Here is a 17,519-nt window from a genome sequence, read left to right as displayed (position 1 = left end):
AGGGTTCGTGGTGGGAATCCCTGTTGGAGAAAGGGGTAATCCCAGGCTGAGAGTCTTGTCTTCCGGGTTCCCAGGTTCATTGCCTTGTGGGTTTCTGAACCCGCTTCTGTTTCCTTCCCACACAGCGGTACTTTCTCCCTGAGACTCGTTGAACCTCATCACCTCAAAGGTGAGCCCCGTGTTCTCTTTCTCTCACTACGCGTCTCAGGAAGCGAGTGGCTGCAGCTGATGCACAAAACGTTAGGGCTTCCTTCGGAGGTTTGCTAATTCTTGTCAGCTGTGCGGTACCTTTTCCCGGGAGCGCGGCAGGGGAGGAGAACCCAAGGTCCAGGTCTAGAAACTCCTTAGCTCTTGGTGCCAGCTGGTGTGCGGCCGCAGGGAGCACAGTCAGCCTTGTGGGTGTTGAAGTGATATTCCAGCCCAACCACCATGCACCTAAACATGACTGACATTCCCAGGTTGCTGGGTTAAGTCCTTCCAGGACTTGGGTCCTTAAGGGAGATGGCTCACTGTGGTGGCTGTTAGTAAACAACCTGGCAGCTGGCAAGTCAAAGACGAGACAGGCCCTGCTCTAGAAAGGTGGGGTTCAACCTTGAGCTCAGCCAAAGGGAGGTCCAGTCTTTCTTGGGGAAAGCTTACAAGTCTCTAGAAGGGTGAGCCCCCTTTCTAGGGCCTGTTGGCAGCGTTACTAAGGACAGCATAGATGTTTCTTTTTTACAAAGCTAACTCTGCCCATCTTCCCGCCCAATTAAGTGATATCGCCTATAGAAGCCAGCACCCAGCCCATTGAGTTATCCACACCCACCAGAAAGATGTGGGGGAACCCTCCTGTCTAAGAGTTAGAAACATCCCAAAGATTTAAATACCCGAATTGATCCTTTGCTCTTGCTTGGACTGGGCACGTTTTACCCTCCTGCTGCTCTGGCTTATCTTGCCTCTCACCACCACCCATCTCTACCCCTAAGTCTGCCTCTACCTCCCACTTACACTCTTTCTGCTGGTTCTGCAGCAGACATTAGAGCTGTTTAACCCCTTCCTCACCAAATTCTGCTTTAGTTTGTGGGTCTTTATCAAACCTGATGTTCTCTTCCTTTATGTAATAGCAGGTCTCATGGACTTTACACCTTTTAAGTTACTCTATATACTTGAGTATCAGCCGACCCGGATATAAACTGAGGCACCTAATTTTATCACAAAAAACTGGGAAAAGGTATTGACTCCAATATAGCCCTAGGCTGGGAAATGCAAACAGCTACTGGTAAATTTCAAAATAAAAATAGATACCAATACAATTATATTAATTGAGGCATCAGTAGTTAAATGTTTTTGAAGATTTCATTGAAAAACAGTAAACTCACTCTAAGTGGAAAAGGGGGTGAACAAAAACAATGTTATCAACCATAACTATACACCCTGTGTTACTGCATGTATTGAACAGGGTTCTCTAGAGACACAAACCAGATTGCTAGTAATTATATATAAATATATTTATAAAGGTAGATATATAATTTAAGAAATAAACCGTTAAATAATATACAGATAGATAATACAAGAAATTAACAGTTAAGTATAAAGCAGTGAGACACTAGCAGTCCTTCAAGTTTTGAGAGCCGCCAGTTGCCAGTCCCCTTCTGTAGAGAGATCTGGGCTATATATACCCAGGCAGCAAACAGCAAGGCAGGTCCCCAACTGTCATCAACTGTCAGTCCCCAGCTCCAGAGATGAACATTCCAATCGTGTGGGCTTAAAGGGACCTCAACTTACAGCGACACAGTCCACATGCTAGGCATCCCACAGGTAGTGTACCCCTCTAAACTGAGGCACAGAACAACCAAGGTGAGGCTCACCGAGCCATTTATCCCTCTGCCCTTCAGTTAATCCTACTTGTGTTTATCGGCCAGCCTGGCACAATAAACTATAGCAATCCACCCCTTGCCAGCCTGGCACCTGTACACAATTCTTTACCAATACATACTTATATAATTTCCAGATATTAATGAAATCACACTTATACTTATCATCAATCATCTATCATACATATAAATGAAAACACACTGAGTCAAATTATATCTCATATAACATACTTGAACAAAGGAAATATACACAATAGTCACATACAAAGAAAATACAATTACAAGCCTTACTTGCAATTGATCACGTGGTCGTAATTGATAGGTAGAACTACCTTCTACTGCTACCCATTCTGTATTACCTTTGCCCTCAGCAAGCACCTCAGCTGGCTGTGGTTTTTGGCCTGGCGGGGTGACCCAGACCTTCATTCCTGAGGGGGCTGGGTCATTATAAGTCCTGTTAGGATTGGGTTGCTGTAACTTACCATTTACTTTAATAACAGGGCATGGTAACCCTAAGAGTCGGCCTATGGGATCTCCTGGATTCCAGACATATTCTTCTTTACCTCCATTATGTAGTACCAGTCCAATTTCTCCTTGGTAGTCAGGATCAATCACCCCACTCAGTACAGAGACACTCTTCCTGACCTGTTGATCCAAAGGCATGAGAAGTCCAAAGTGCCCAAGGGGCATTCTCAGCTGCCAGTTCAGTGGAATCCGTGCTGTGTTTCCAGGTAGGAGAGTTCCTTTCTTCAGGACCAGGACCTCCAGGCCTGAGGAACACAGGGTTGCTGGGACAGGAAGCAAAAATGCTGCAAGGGGATCACTAGGAGTATTAGTGAGTGGTGCCACTCCACCTTCCACCCTTGGTTCCTGGACCCATGAATTCTGGCTATTGGAGACACAGCACCATATATTGGCCGCTGGTTTAGAGCGTGTACAGCTTCCTGGAGAACATTGCTCCAGCCCCGCAAGTTGTTGCCACCTAGTTGGCGCCGTAATTGTGTCTTTAGGAGTCCATTCCATCGTTCTATCAAGCTGGCAGCTTCAGGATGATGAGGAACATGATACGACCAGTGGATTCCATGGGAATGGGCCCATTGCCGCACTGTATTTGCTGTAAAGTGAGTTCCTTGATCTGAAGCAATGCTATGTGGGATGCCATACTGGTGGATGAGGCATTCTGTAAGTCCACGAATAGTAGTTTTGGCAGAAGCATCACATGCAGGAAGGCAAATCCATATCCAGAGTAGGTGTCTGTTCCAGTAAGAACAAAACGCTGTCCCCTCCATGATGGAAGTGGTCCTATGTAGTCAACCTGCCACCAAGTTGCTGGTTGATCTCCCCGAGGAATTGTCCCATATCTTGGACTTAATGTTGGTTTCTGTTGCTGGCAAATGGGGCACTCAGCAGTGGCAGTGGCCAAGTCAGCCTTGGTGAGTGGAAGTCCATGTTGCTGTGCCCATGTATAACCTCCATCCCTGCCGCCATGTCCACTTTGTTCATGTGCGCATTGGGCGATAACGGGTGGCAGAGGAAAGAGGAGGACCAGTCTCCACAGCACGTGTCATCCACTTGATTATTAAAGTCCTCCTCTTTAGACGTAATCCTTTGGTGAGCGTTCACGTGAGATACAATCAACTTTACTTTCTTGGCCCATTCAGAGAGGTCTATCCACATACCTCTTCCCCACACCTCCTTGTCACCAATTTTCCAATCATGGTCCTTCCAATTCCCTGACCATCCAGCCAAGCCATTAGCCACAGCCCATGAATCAGTATATAATCTCACTTCTGGCCATTTTTCCTTATATGCAAACTGAGTGGCCAGATGCACTGCTCAGAGTTCTGCCCATTGGGAAGATTTCCCTTCCCCACTGTCCTTTAGGGAGATCCCAGAAAGGGGCTGTAGTGCTGCTGCTGTCCACTTACGAGTGGCACCTGCATATCGCGCAGAGCCATCGTAAACCAAGCATGACTTTTTTGGTCTTCACTTAAAGTATGGTACGGAACTCCCCAGGAGGCCATATGTGCAGACTGGGAGAAAGGAGGCAATGTGACAGCAGTGGAGACTGTTGGCATTTGGGCCACTTCTTCATGCAGCTTACTTGTTCCTTCAGGTCCTGCTTCGGCCCGATCTCGTATATACCACTTCCATTTAACAATGGAGTGTAGCTGCGCACGTCCAACTTTATGATTACGTGGGTCAGACAATACCCAGTTCATGATAGGTAATTCAGGCCTCATGGTGACTTGGTGGCCCATGGTGAGGCGTTCAGTCTCCACCAAGGCCCAGTAACAGGCCAACAGCTGTTTTACAAAGGGGGAGTAGTTGTTTGCAGAGGATGGCAAGACTACTCCAATGGTCTACGCTGTGATTCACCAATAGGGGTCTGCCAAAGACTCCACACTGCATCTTTGTCTACAACTGACACCTCTAGCACCATTGGGTCAGCTGGATCATATGGTCCCAGTGGCAAAGCAGCTTGCACGGCAACCTGCACTTGTTGAAGAGCCTTTCCTTGTCCTGGGCCCCACTCAAAAATTGAGGCTTTTCGTGTCACTTGATAGATAGGTCGATGTAGAGCACCCAAGTGAGGAATATGTTGCCTCCAAAATCCGAAGAGGCCCACTAGGCGTTGTGCCTCTTTTTTAGTCGTTGGGGGAGCTAAATGTAATAGCTTATCCTTCATTTTAGTAGGAATATCTCGACATGCCCCACACCACTGGACCCCTAGGAATTTTACTGATGTGGAGGGTACCTGAATCTTTGTTGGGTAATTTCCCAACCCCTTGTACGCAGATATTGTACCAATGAATCTAGAGTCTGATACATCCTCCCTAGTGGGTCCAATCAGCATAATGTCATCAATATAATGGACCAGTGTGACATTTTGTGGGATAGACAGGTAGTCAAGGTCCCTTTGGACTAAATTATGGCACAGGGCAGAAGAGTTGATGTACCCCTGGGGGAGAGTTGTGAAAGTATATTGTTGCCCTTGCCAGGTGAAGGCAAACTGCTTCTGGTGATCCTTTGAGACTGGTATTATTGAGAAGAAGGAATTAGCCAGATCAATAGCTGCATACCATGTACCAGGAGAAGTATTAATTTGCTCAAGCAATGTAATCACATCTGGGACAGCAGCTGCAATTGGAGTCACCACCTGGTTAAGTTTATGATAATCCACTGTCATTCTCCAGGATCCATCTGTCTCCTTTACAGGCCAAATTGGTGAAGTAAATGGGGATGTAGTAGGAATCACCACCCCTGCATCTTTCAAGTCTTTGATGGTGGCACTGATCTCTGCAATCCCTCAAGGAATGCAGTATTGCTTTTGGTTTACTATTTTCCTAGGTAATGGCAATTCTAATGGTGTCCACTTGGCCTTTCCTACCATGATAGCCCTTATTCCACATTTTAGGGATCCGATATGGGGGTTCTGCCAGTTACTAAGTATATCTATTCCAATGATGCATTCGGGAACTGGGGAAATAAACACAGGATGGGTCCGGGGGCCCACAGGACCCACAGTGAGGCATACTTGAGCTAAAACTCCATTGATAACTTGACCTCCATAAGCCCCCACTCTGATTGGTGGGCCTTCAAAACATTTTGGGTCTCCTGGAATTAGTGTCAGTTCTGAGCCGGTGTCTAGTAATCCCTGAAAAGTTTGAGTATTTCCTTTCCCTCAATGAACAGTCACTCTTGTGAAAGGCCGCAGGTCCCTTTGGGGAAGGCTAGAAGAAAGACTAACAGTATAAACCTTCAGTGATGTAGCAGTATCCTCCTTACAAGGGACCCGGCCTCCCCTTCATTCAAGGGGTTGTGGGTCTGTAAACTGGCTCAGGTCTGGGAATTGATTGAGCGATCGTGACTGTCTATTCTGCTGTTCACCTGATGTACCATTCTTTTGCCTGTACACATCACGGAAATATTTAGTAGGCTTCTCATCTATTTCATTCCTAGGGACACCGTGGCTAAGTAGCCAATGCCATAATTCCACATGAGACAGGTTGCTTTGATTATTATTGAAAACTTCTTGTCTATGATAACCACGCCCACCCTGTCTCTGTTGTTTCAGTGCTGACACCTGCCCTCTACCATCATGGGGACCAATCAGCCCCATTGTGGGCAAATGTTGGAGTTCGCTTAGGGCAGTGCCCACTGTTAATCCTGGTGCACATAGAATATCAATTACAGGAGTCTTAAGAGATGCTGGGGCCCACTTCACAAACTTGTTCCTTATGGTTGTGGTAAAGGGTATGTCTTCAGGACACCCCCTTTTTGGATGTATGGGAATATCTTGATAGATCCATTCTAACATACCAATTTCTCTAAGCTTTTGGATGCTTTCCTCTACAGTGTACCAAGGTAGGTCAGGTCCTTCAAGTTGGTCTAATCTAGGCCATCTGGCAGTCCATGCTTCATTGAACCAACCAAATAAAGACTTGGGTCCTTTTTTAGCCTGTCTCGCAGAGACATTGAAAGAAGAGTCTGTACTTAGGCGTCCCATATCCAGAAACTCAGACCGGTCTAATATCACATTTCGTGCACCAGTATCCCACACCCTTAGTAACCATTCCCAGGGGTATTCTCCAGGCTTTTGCTTGTACGTATTTGAGAACTCGAGCAGGTCTTTATGTGTGTAGCGCACTTCTTGGATAATCCTCTCAACCTCACCTTTAGGAGGTTTCTGAGATTTAATTTTAGTGACAGGTCTAGCGGAAATAATGGGTGGTGAGGGTGTTTCCTGCGTGCTCTCTGCAATATCTTGCGAGGCATCTTCCTCAGGTAATGCTACTGATGCAGCCCCACCTGGCATATCAACTTGAATAGTTTGGCTAATCTGCTCAGGTGTTCCTAAGAGCTCTATATCCTCTTCTTCTGGATCATCAGCCCATATGTTCCCATCCCATGTTTCAGGGTCCCAAATTTTCCCAATTAATGCCCTCACTTTGGTTTCAGATACTACTCTAGATCTGCAATTCAGCTGCCGTTGTAATTCAGCCACTCGTATAATGAGACTCTGGACCTGGTTCTCAGCAATGTCAGCTCTTTTACTAGAGGAGAGAAGGCTCTCCTTTGTAGCACAGTTGGAAGTTTTCAAATCTGTTAGTCTGCACCTGAGGTGTGCTTTTGAGGCTCTGAGATCATCGCTCTCCTTAATAACACTTTCCATTGTATGAAGGACCAGCCAACCAGCTTCCCTATACTTGTCATTATCACAAAATTCCTGGAAAATGTCAAATGTACGATTGCCTATAGCATCTCCTTTATCCAGCACGTCATCTACTTTAGATGCTACTTTAGGTATTATCTTTGCTATTTCACACCATGGATTAGTACGGGTAGTAGACGTATCCCCGTCAAGACTAAATAGGTTGGAAAGCCAATTTAAGAGCTCCATATTTATAGTTTATTTCACTAGAAGCACTCCTGGTACCGAGAGAGAAACAGATTGTTAGTAATTATATATATAAAGATAGATATATAATTCAAGAAATAAACTGTTAAATAATATACAGATAGATAATACAAGAAATTAACAGTTAAGTATAAAGCAGTGAGACACTAGCAGTCCTTCAAGTTTTGAGAGCCGCCAGTTGCCAGTCCCCTTCTGTAGAGAGATCTGGGCTATATATACCCAGGCAGCAAACAGCAAGGCAGGTCCCCAACTGTCATCAACTGTCAGTCCCCAGCTCCAGAGATGAACATTCCAATCGTGTGGGCTTAAAGGGACCTCAACTTACAGCGACACAGTCCACATGCTAGGCATCCCACAGGTAGTGTACCCCTCTAAACTGAGGCACAGAACAAGCAAGCCATTTATCCCTCTGCCCTTCAGTTAATCCTACTTGTGTTTATCAGCCATGCTGGCACAATAAACTATAGCACTTATGAAATTATTTGCAGTTAAAATTCCCATACGGCATACCTTAATGAATAATATCTGAAGGTCTTTTTCTTATATATATTTCAAATTGCTGCTCACTTTGATTAAATTGTTGAGCCCCAGTATTGTTTTATTTGTAATTTTTCCTTTTATCTGTTTATCAAGTTTATTTATTTATTTTACGTTAAAATATTTTCTGAGTAGGCTATAACTTTTACACAATACTTTCTGATTGGAGCTACAAACCCCACAGTCAGCAGTTTGAATCCACCACTCAAACCCAGTGGGAAAGATGGAGAGAGACCTCTGTCCCTCTGAAGATTTACAGTCTGGGAAAAAGAGGGAAGTCCTGCTCTGTTCTACAAGATCACTATGAGTCTGAATCAACTTGATGGCTGTGAGTTTGTAGGAGGGATTTTTTTTTTGCTTTGCTTTGGTTATTTTAACCACAATTCATCCTGTTCCAGCTTTATCCAATTTCTTTTTTGCTATTTCAACAAGTAATTGCAGATCAGATCATTATGAACCATAAATTTTTCATTAGCTGATTTAGCATATTGCACTGCTAAGCACAGGGTCAGCAGTTCAAACTCACCAACCCTTCATGAAAGAAAAATGAGGCTTTCTGCTCCCATTAAGAGTTACAACTTTTGCCATGTTCAACTTTCATTCTGGTTTCAATGTTCAACTTTCATTCTGGTTTCAGTAATTCCTCTCTGTTACCTTGGCCTTGGTCACTCCCTACGACGGATGAACCCCTCAGGACCAGTGGTGGGAGTGGCGACACTGGTAGGCAAGGGGGTGTAGAAAGAGAGAAACGATCTTGGGGATCTATGGGGAACCTCCTCTCTGGGAGATGGGCAATGGGAAGGTGGGTGAGGGGAGATGCCGGGAAGTGTAAGATAAGATAAAATAATTATTTATAAACTCTTAAGGGTTCAGGGGAAAGGAGGGCGTGACTTCGCGCACCTGCTCACGTGACCACTCCCACCTCCGCACGTGGCCACCCGTGTATGTGACCACGCCCACCCACGCACGTGACCTGTCAACCGGTGCATGTGACCATGCCCACCTGTGCATGTGACCACGCCAAACTGCGCACGTGACTACGGGCACTTGCTCACGTGACCACGCCCACCCACGCACGTGACCAGGCTAACCTCTGCACTTGACCACGTCCACCTGCTCACATGACCAGACTCACCTGCGCACGTGACCACACCTATCAGTGTGCGTGACAAAGCCTACCTACGCACGTGACCAGTGACCAGGCCTGCCCACGCACGGGACCACGCCCACCTGCGCAAGTGACCAAGCAAGCCAGTGCACGTGACCACGCCAATGTATTAACATTAATTTCATTATCAGTATGTTCATGCCACTGTAAAATAATTCTGTAGATTAGTTAGCAATATTCATATTTTTCTGAACATTACATGGGAAATTAACTTAGCAAAGCCTAGAAACTAATAACTTCATAGCTGTTTCTTTAAAACTTACTCTGTCTTCTTTATATGTCTACATCATCTTATTAGTATCTTACTTCCCAGTACGAATACAAATGCACATAATCTCATGTCAACTTGGAGATTTATCAAAGTACAGGGTGGAGTGTAGCCTTCCATTTATGCCTAATGGTATCTGCTTGTATGCGTGGCCGCCTACTACGGAGAGTTCTGGGAACCTCCTCCTCTCTCTCTGGCTTCAGCTTCCTGTTGCCTGACCCTGATGGCTGCAAGACCTCTGGAGATGTGCACACAGCCATTAGATCCACAAGACTTTGCACCCAACAACCTGCGACATTCCTGCATTCAGCGACAGTGCATGCGGCTTCATGAGTCTGGAGAAGAGCTTATGGACTAGTATTAGACTTATGGACTTCAGTTGGACTGGGTTGGGCTGTTTTCCTGATTCACAGTTCCTTCTTGATATAAAGCTTTTTCTTACACATATATGAATCTCACTGCACTTGTTTCTCTAGTCAACCTGGCCTTACACCATATGGTACCTAGGGAGTGGAATACTAGAGAAACAAATCATGAAGGTGGAGAGAGGATGCTTGCCTGACCTCTGCTTTCTGATAGTCTTTTCTCTTTGACTAGTTGGAGGTCAAATATAGTCCTGTATCTTACTTGTTCTCTTCAGGAGAAGCACATGGGAAGTGAAGGTTCTGATGCCCAGAAGTTGTATTTGGTTATTTCTGTCTGAAATGTTGTAAAAATGAATGTGACAGGTGTAAATTTGGAGTTCAGAGGGCAAAAATATCCTTCGAATAGCCTATGGATAACATTGCCAAGAATGGGAATGCCAGAACATACAGTTGTGTTCATCTGGAAACTCCCCATAGACCAAGAGGCAGTCAGCCAGTCACACAGTTTACAGTCACATGGCTTACAGTCAGGGGAGGTGCTCGCTAAGGCGGTGTCCCTGCACATATTCACTCTGCACATGAACAGATCATCTGAGAAGAGGGACTCTGTGAAGGAGAACGCAGCGTCGGCATTAGAGGGTGATTCATAAATAACCTGCAGCATGCAGGTGCCACCGCCGTGGCTGCATGTGGTAAGTCACAAGGACATGGAGCGCTGACTGAAGAAGATAAAGACTGCAGCCTTCACTCAGGATGGGTTGCATCTCAAAAAATCTCCATAACTGGACACCTTTCGGGAGCAACACGATTAACAGAGAAAATGTGAACCTGAAGGATTTCAGCTTGCTGGTATCCACAGTTCCCTCTCATGGAAGCAGAAGTCAAGAAAGCAGATGATGGATTGCATGGGCAAACCTGCTGCCAAATACCTCTTTAAAATCAAAGATGTTAATTTGAGGACTGATGTGCACCTGACCCAATTCATGGAATTTTCTATTGATTTACATGATAACAGAAGATAAATGAAGAATTAATTTCTCTGGATTGTGGTACTGGCATGTCATACCAACTGCATGGACTCTGAGAAGTTTGAACAAGAGGAAAAAGAATATCCAGAAAGCTCCTTGGAAGAGGGAATGGTGGTATTCCGTCTCACATACTTTGAATGTCGCATCAGAAGGGGCCAGTCTCTGATGAAGGACGTTATACCCAGTAAAGAAGAGGGTCATCCTAAAAGAAGGGTCCATCAACAAAATGGACCTCTGCAGTGGGCTGAGACACAGCCACAGGTGTGAGGAAGGCACAGGACTTTCCTTCCGCTGTGTGGAGGTGATTTGACCAGTACCCCCTGCTTTTCCTTCATGCTCCCCTTTCTCAGGGATCCTGGTGCCTGACACCTTGCCTTGTGCCCCGTACCATCATCTAGTGGGCTCCGTTGGCTTCCCAACGCTGCAGGCCTGTAGTCGCCCCGCCCCTGTTTGTCCTGTTTCTGTTGCCCCCCCTTTGCTGGTTTGGTTCATGGCCTTTTGATCATCTCCGTCTCAGAGGGAGAAGTATAACACTGTGCTGAGACAGAGGTGGTCTGATTGGCACTTAAGCCTTATGTCCTGCACTGGAGAGGTCCCCAGGGGAGAGAGAATGGGAGAAAGCAGATGTGCCCTCAGAAACCAGCCTGACCAGGTGGTTTGGGTCAGGAGGTTTAGGGAGGCCAGTTAGCCTGTTTGGTTGCTCGAACATAGGTGTTGCTACTGTGTCGAGCCTGGCCAGCGTGGCCAGCCTCAATGTGGAGCCACTGCCTCATATTCCCTGCTTCTTCCCTGTGTAATCTGTGAACCCTTATTTCCCCAGGATTCACTGACATGCCCCGTGGGAGCACCCAGACTATGTGTCTGGAGGAAGGCCCAGGTAGCAGTGGTGGACACGTGGAGCTACAGGTGACACAGCCTGCATTGCCACCTCTGGAGTTCATCCTTCCCCAAAGGTAGTCTCATAGAATCCCAAGGTCAGTGTCCGTCCTTCCTCAGAGTGTCCTGAAAAACCCCATGCTCAGAATTTGTTCTTCCCCAAAGATCGCTGTCCATCCTTCCCCAAAGCTGGTGCCCCAGAACCCAACATTCAGAGTTCCTTCTTCCTCAAAGACAGTCCTGTAGAAACCCACGGTGGGAGTTCATCCTTCCACAAAAGTGGCCCCATACAACCCCACAGTCTGGGATACCCTTTCCACCACGGACCCTGGAAAGTAAAGGCAACAAAGGCCCAGTAGGAGGGGGTCCAGCCTTCTCTTCACCCCTCAGAGCACACAGATTTGACATTTCTGAAAGTTAACAGCGTTCATCCAGGTTGCTTCTACAAAGAGTTTGGCTTTCTGGTAAACAGGAAAGGCACCCACAAATACCCAGGCTTATGTGGGCACCATCCCTGGCCTGTGTCTGAGTAGAGCTTGGGCTCACTTGCCCATGAGGCTTCCCAGGTTCCCAGCAGCCTCTTCCTGGTCTTTTCCTGTCTCCACACAGGTTGTGGGGCTCTGAGCAGCAGCATCCTGGTTCTGCATTTCAGACTTTGGTTTTGAAAGGGCTTCACGGGGTTGCAGGCAACCTGGAAAAGGTTTTCCTGTTGATGGAGGGTGGGTTTGATGTGCACCTTCCTCATGGCATTTCCTGAGGGGCCCTGCCTGCAGAATGCACTTCTCTGCTGGTCAGAGGTTCAAACCCACCAGCTGCTCCCCAGGAGCGAGATGTGGCAGTCTGCTGCTATAAATATGTTGTCTTAAAACCCTAATTGGGACACTTCTGCTCTGTCTGACACAGTGTCATTTGGGTCAGAATTGACCCAGTGGCAACATTTGTAAAAATACTATCTCATAGGGGCTTGAGCCAACTTCTCTGGCAGCTCTGGGTTTCTGCACAGGAGAGGGAAGTACTCAGTCCCTGGTGAAATCACTTTAATGGAGGGGAAGTTCTTGGTCCCTGGTGAAATCACTCCCTAATGTGGCTCTGGTTTCTACACAGGAGAGGGAAGTTCTTGGTCCCCGATTACTCCCTTTGTAGACACAGCTCTGCCAGAGGCTTTTTCACAGTGTGGTTCTTCTTCCAGCAGTGAAATTGCTTGAGCCCCTAAAGCTTGGCCGATGCCCCAGGGCACTTGTGTGAGGAATGTGCTCACCCCAGCTGCGCCTCTGCTCAGATGCTGCTCAGAGGTGGGATGAGCGCCATCAGCATTGCCTTCAACGCTTCGGTGGCCTTTTCTATTATATGGATGCCAACTGGCAAATCCAGCAGGGCACCGCCCAGTTGTTCCTGGACCTGATCCAGGGGAGGCAGCGCATCCCTTCTATACTGGGTGCAGGGACCGAGAGCCAGATGGGATTTGTCTTCAGTGTGTGGGGTCCACAAGTCCTCCATGCAGACTGCAGGTGGTCTGCCTTGTGGGGTACACAGACAGTGTCCCGTTGAGTGTCTGCTTGTCAGCTCTCTAGGTCTTCAGGGGTGTATTCAAGTTCAGACAAGTCTAATTTTCAGTTGCAGTCCAGAGTTGAGGCTTTGAGCTGGAGGGTCTCTGCTGCTACTTGAGCAGCGAGCTTCAGGCAGAGGCAGGCAGTAGCCAGTGCATCGGCCCAGTGGTTGCCCAGGACCTGTGGTGTCTTGACATTTTGGAGCTCGGGTGATGTGTGACAACTCCCTGTGTGGTGTGTGACAGTCCCCCCTTGTGGTGTGCACACACACACACACACACACACACACACACACAACCCCCAGTGTGTGACAGCCCTGTGCCTTTTCTTTCTCTTTTTCTTCTTTGGAAATGCCTGTCCAGGTCTTGGAACAGTAACAAACTCCCTGGGGCTGGGACTGGCATTGGCCCACTCCAGCTGCAGGGTCCATGCGTCACAGGTAGGAAGGGGGGCTTGGATGAACCCCCACATGTGTTGCCACAGAAGTTGGGTCTCTGCGTGCTGCTGAAGTCAAGCCAAAATGTCTGCTCCAGTGCAGGCTTTGGTGAGAAGAGAGCGTTTTATTGGGAGCAGACTAGCACAGGACACAGAGGGATTCTTCTAACCGCCTTCCTGAATGCAGACAGGAGGGACATTGAGTCACTGGGGAGAGAGTGTGGAGAACGTTGAAGTGGGGTTTGTGCATTGGTCAGTCAGTGTCACGCTTTCAGTACTGGGGGTCATCCCTGGGCAGTGGTCCTCGTGTCCAGGCAGTGAGACCACCAAGACAGCACAGTGTAGCGGTTTTTCTCAGTTCTCTCTGACTCAAGAGCATCAGTTTTAGTGAAGTTTTTCTTAAGCATTCTTATTTCTGTTTGAAAATCAAAAAGTAATGATCTATTTAAAAATTTTAAAATCATTTCACGGGGGCTCATACAAATCATTACAATCCATACAGATCATTTGTGTAAAGCACATTTGTACATTCGTTGCCCCTCATCATTCTCAAAACATTTGCTTGCCACTTAAACCCCTGGCATCAGTTCCTCATTTCCCCCCGCCCTCCCCATTACCCACTCCCTCATGAACCCTTGATAATTTATAAATTATTATTTTGTCTTATCTTATATTTTCCAACGTCTCCCTTCACCCACTTTTCTGTGTCGGTCTTCCAGGGATGAGGTTATATGTAGATGCCTGTAATCGGTTCCCCCTTTATACCCTACCTTCCCTCCACTATTTAAATTTTCATTGCTAAAAGGAAACTTGAATGAAGCATATGGAAATAATAAAATTATGTAAATTTCAGTTTATAATAAAACTAATCTCCAAACCCACTCTTTGCCATCTCACTGAGTGCATGGATGCTACTCCCAAGCCTCCCTGGACACTTGAGACAGCCTGTCCTGACATCCTGCCTGTTTGTTTTTCAGACCAGAGTTGGCCCAGGCTGAGTCCTTCTTCCCCGGAGTCACGTCTGCTGTGGAGCTGAGCCCACCCCTTCTAACCGGCCAGGTGAGGCCTCCCCCAGGCCCTGTGTGACCTCTCCTGAAGTCCCAGTGCCTGGCCCAGACGAGAGACACTGCTCCTGCCTGTGCATAGCACCCCTGAGGTGCAGAGGAACTTAGTACTTGGTGGTGGTGAGGGCTTGCAGGTGGAAGTGGAGGAGGGGTTTTTGAGGAGAGGAGGGAGTGCACTGTGTGGGAGCCACTGGGCTCAGGAAGCTGGTGAAGTCTGGCATCCAGGATGTCCTCTGGGCTGGAAAGTCAGGACTCTGAGGACACCTGGAGGCAGAGGAAGGTGCTGTGCTTGGTTACAGGTGCAGCGGCCTGCTGGCCAAGCCTCCAGTGATGCCGTCTGAGGGGTGCAGATGCTCTGTGAATTCTCCAGCAGCAGTCTGGACTGAGCTTCTCTTGGGGAGGTGGCTGGCACTTCATGGGGAGCACATGTGCCTCGTCTGGATGTTGAAGACAAGCTGCAGCTTCTGATCCACAGAAGAAGCAACTCCCAGACTCCTTGAGAAACGTAGTGATGTTCCTGCACACGGCTGTTTTAGAATAGTTTGATCTTGGACTAGTTTGGTATTTGAGATTGTTCCTGAGGTCACAAGGTAAAGGCAATTTAGTTTCACTCAGCCAGGGACAGACCAGAGTCCACTCTTTGGACAAGATCTGATCAGTTCACACTGCACTGCCAGCCACCTTCCCACCTGCACTGTGGTGCAAGGCCAAACCTCCCCCAGTTCTCTTTGTGGTTGTCAACGCTCTACATTTGTGTGTTTTGATTGCTTCTCCTCTGAGAAACCTAGTGGCAAACCCTTTGATGATGGCCCAGGTAGAGTAGGATAAGGGGTTTCCACTTCCGGTTGTAGTCCATTGCGTTTATGATAAAAATGTTCACTAGCATTAAATGAAAATTTATGAAAGCATTCATGATCTGAACTCTCCTCTTCATTTCCATCTCACCACTATGTGCGTGCACAGCTTTCCATCCAGCCATCCACACCGCCATCCAGTCACCCCATCCCAGTTGTCAGGTGTTGTTAAGTGGGTTTGACCCCTGTCGACTTTCAATGTTCGACATTGCGAAACACGGCCTGCGCAGCACCGTCTTCACTGTTACTGGGTTTGAGCCCGTTGTGGCCTTCAGTGTGTCCGTCCATGTCCTTGAGGGTCTTCCTCTTTTTCACTGGCCCTCTGCTTTACCGAACAGGATGTCTTTTCCAGGTACTTGTGTGATGATGTCATGTCCGACTGTGAGACACAGATTCACCATCCTTGCTTCTGAGGAGCGTTCTGGCAGTCCTGCTTCCAAGGCGACTGGTTTGCTGTTCAGCAGGTCTGTGGTCCTTTCAGCCTGATTCAGAGTCCCAATGTAGGGTTTCACAGACCAGATCTTTACAGAAGCAGGCAGCTGTACCCTTTACCTGCAGAGACACAGGTGTCTTGGAGCTACCAGCCTCCCTGTCAGCAGCACCCACTGGGGTCATTGTCAGAGCAGAGTCTCTTTGCATCCTTGGCTAGCACTTCATGAGTTGGGTGTGTACTCTGGTACCTGTATGCTTCTGAGGTGCTCACAGATTGGGTTCCAGAAAAACTTTAAGCCCTTGCTGATGGCACAGAACAAGTAGACTCTCCACCTAAGGGGATGCATTAGACCAAGGATGATTCCATATCCCATGTTTGGTACCAGCCTCCCTAAAACCACAGGAAAAATAATTATTCTTCAGTGAATAAAATGGTTGTTTTTTCTTGAGTAAAGTGGTTAATGCCTGCCTCCTCCCAGCAAGTTTACTGCCCTGTGTGTAGATGTGTGAGTCCGCTGCTGTGCAGGGTTCCCTTCCTGAAGAAAGCTCCCAGTACCCTTCTAGAACCGATGAATGATCTGATCTCCTTGGAAGACCCTGATAGACAACATCTACTGATCTGAACCAGTGGAAATTTTCTCTTGCTGACCAGTTGCTTGACTGTTTTGCTCCATATTTGATTTATGGCTTATGAGAGCTTGGACAGTGTGTTAGGCAGGGTTCACTAGAGAAACAAAACCAGGACATTTGTGTTTGTTTTGGTTTTTTTTAATAGGAAAGAGCTTTATAATCAAGGGCAATTTCATATTGAGAAAACATTCCAGCCCAGTCCAGATCAAGTTGTTAAGTACGTTTTTAGCCCATATGTCCAATAACAATCTATAAAGTCCTCTTTAGACTCACTAAACACATGCAATGATGCCGAATGCAGGAAAATCACAGGCCTGTGGGTGGGCAGTCTTGTGGATCCAGTGGTGGTGTAAGCATCTCAGTGCTGGCAGGGGCCTCCACATGTTTTCTCCAGCTGCCAGGGCTCTGGCTACATCAGGGTAAGTCCATTTGGCTTTTCCTCTAGAATGTCTTGCAGGGAGTGAGCCAAAATTTATGATTATATATAAAAGGATAGGTTTATACATCGAGAATGAATATAACATTAACCGAGCAGTGTAGAAGACTTAGTTGAACTCACTTTCATGCAACCATTAACATACTGGAAATCCTTCAACTGAACTGGGATGCCAGTCCAAGGTCAATGAAGCAGACATTGGAATCTTCCCTCAGGCAAGACAGGCCAAGTCTGCCTGAAGGCAGCAGACAGCAGGGTTAGTCAGCAATTGTCAGTAGCATGGGAGCTTAGGAAAGCCCCCTATACTGCCACAGGATCCACCAGCCTCAAGCTCAAGCAATGTACACAGCAGCAGCCTGGCAAAGCAGATCTCAAAGAAGCCTCAAGCTCTAGCCATCCCATCCATGGGTTGGCTTGGCCCACGGGTAGTGCAGTCCAGGTTGGGGTAAAGCATAGCTCAAGCTGGTCCCATGACCAGGCAGGAAGAGAAAAGGGAAGGGGCCTAGGAAAGCCATTTCTCTCTTTGCCCGCTAATCAAGTTTCAACATGATTAAACTCTGCCCACGTGTTCTGATTGGCCTACTTGGCAAAATAGCCCTATCAC

General features: G+C 47.2%; 1 long non-coding RNA gene across 1 annotated transcript; it reads left to right on the top strand.

Annotated features, from left to right (window-relative positions):
• Positions 1–11,458: 11,458 nt before the first annotated feature.
• LOC142436016 (uncharacterized) lies at positions 11,459–15,299 on the top strand. Its single transcript, XR_012781717.1, has 3 exons — positions 11,459–11,594; positions 14,477–14,558; positions 14,863–15,299. It is a non-coding gene; the product is annotated as an uncharacterized LOC142436016 (long non-coding RNA).
• The last annotated feature ends 2,220 nt before the right edge of the window (positions 15,300–17,519 follow it).

The sequence above is a fragment of the Tenrec ecaudatus genome, unplaced genomic scaffold, assembly GCF_050624435.1.
Source record: "Tenrec ecaudatus isolate mTenEca1 unplaced genomic scaffold, mTenEca1.hap1 Scaffold_123, whole genome shotgun sequence".
Taxonomy (NCBI): Eukaryota; Metazoa; Chordata; class Mammalia; order Afrosoricida; family Tenrecidae; genus Tenrec; species Tenrec ecaudatus.
Note: the sequence above shows the minus strand (reverse complement) of the source record. Positions and strands in the feature narration are given on the sequence as shown.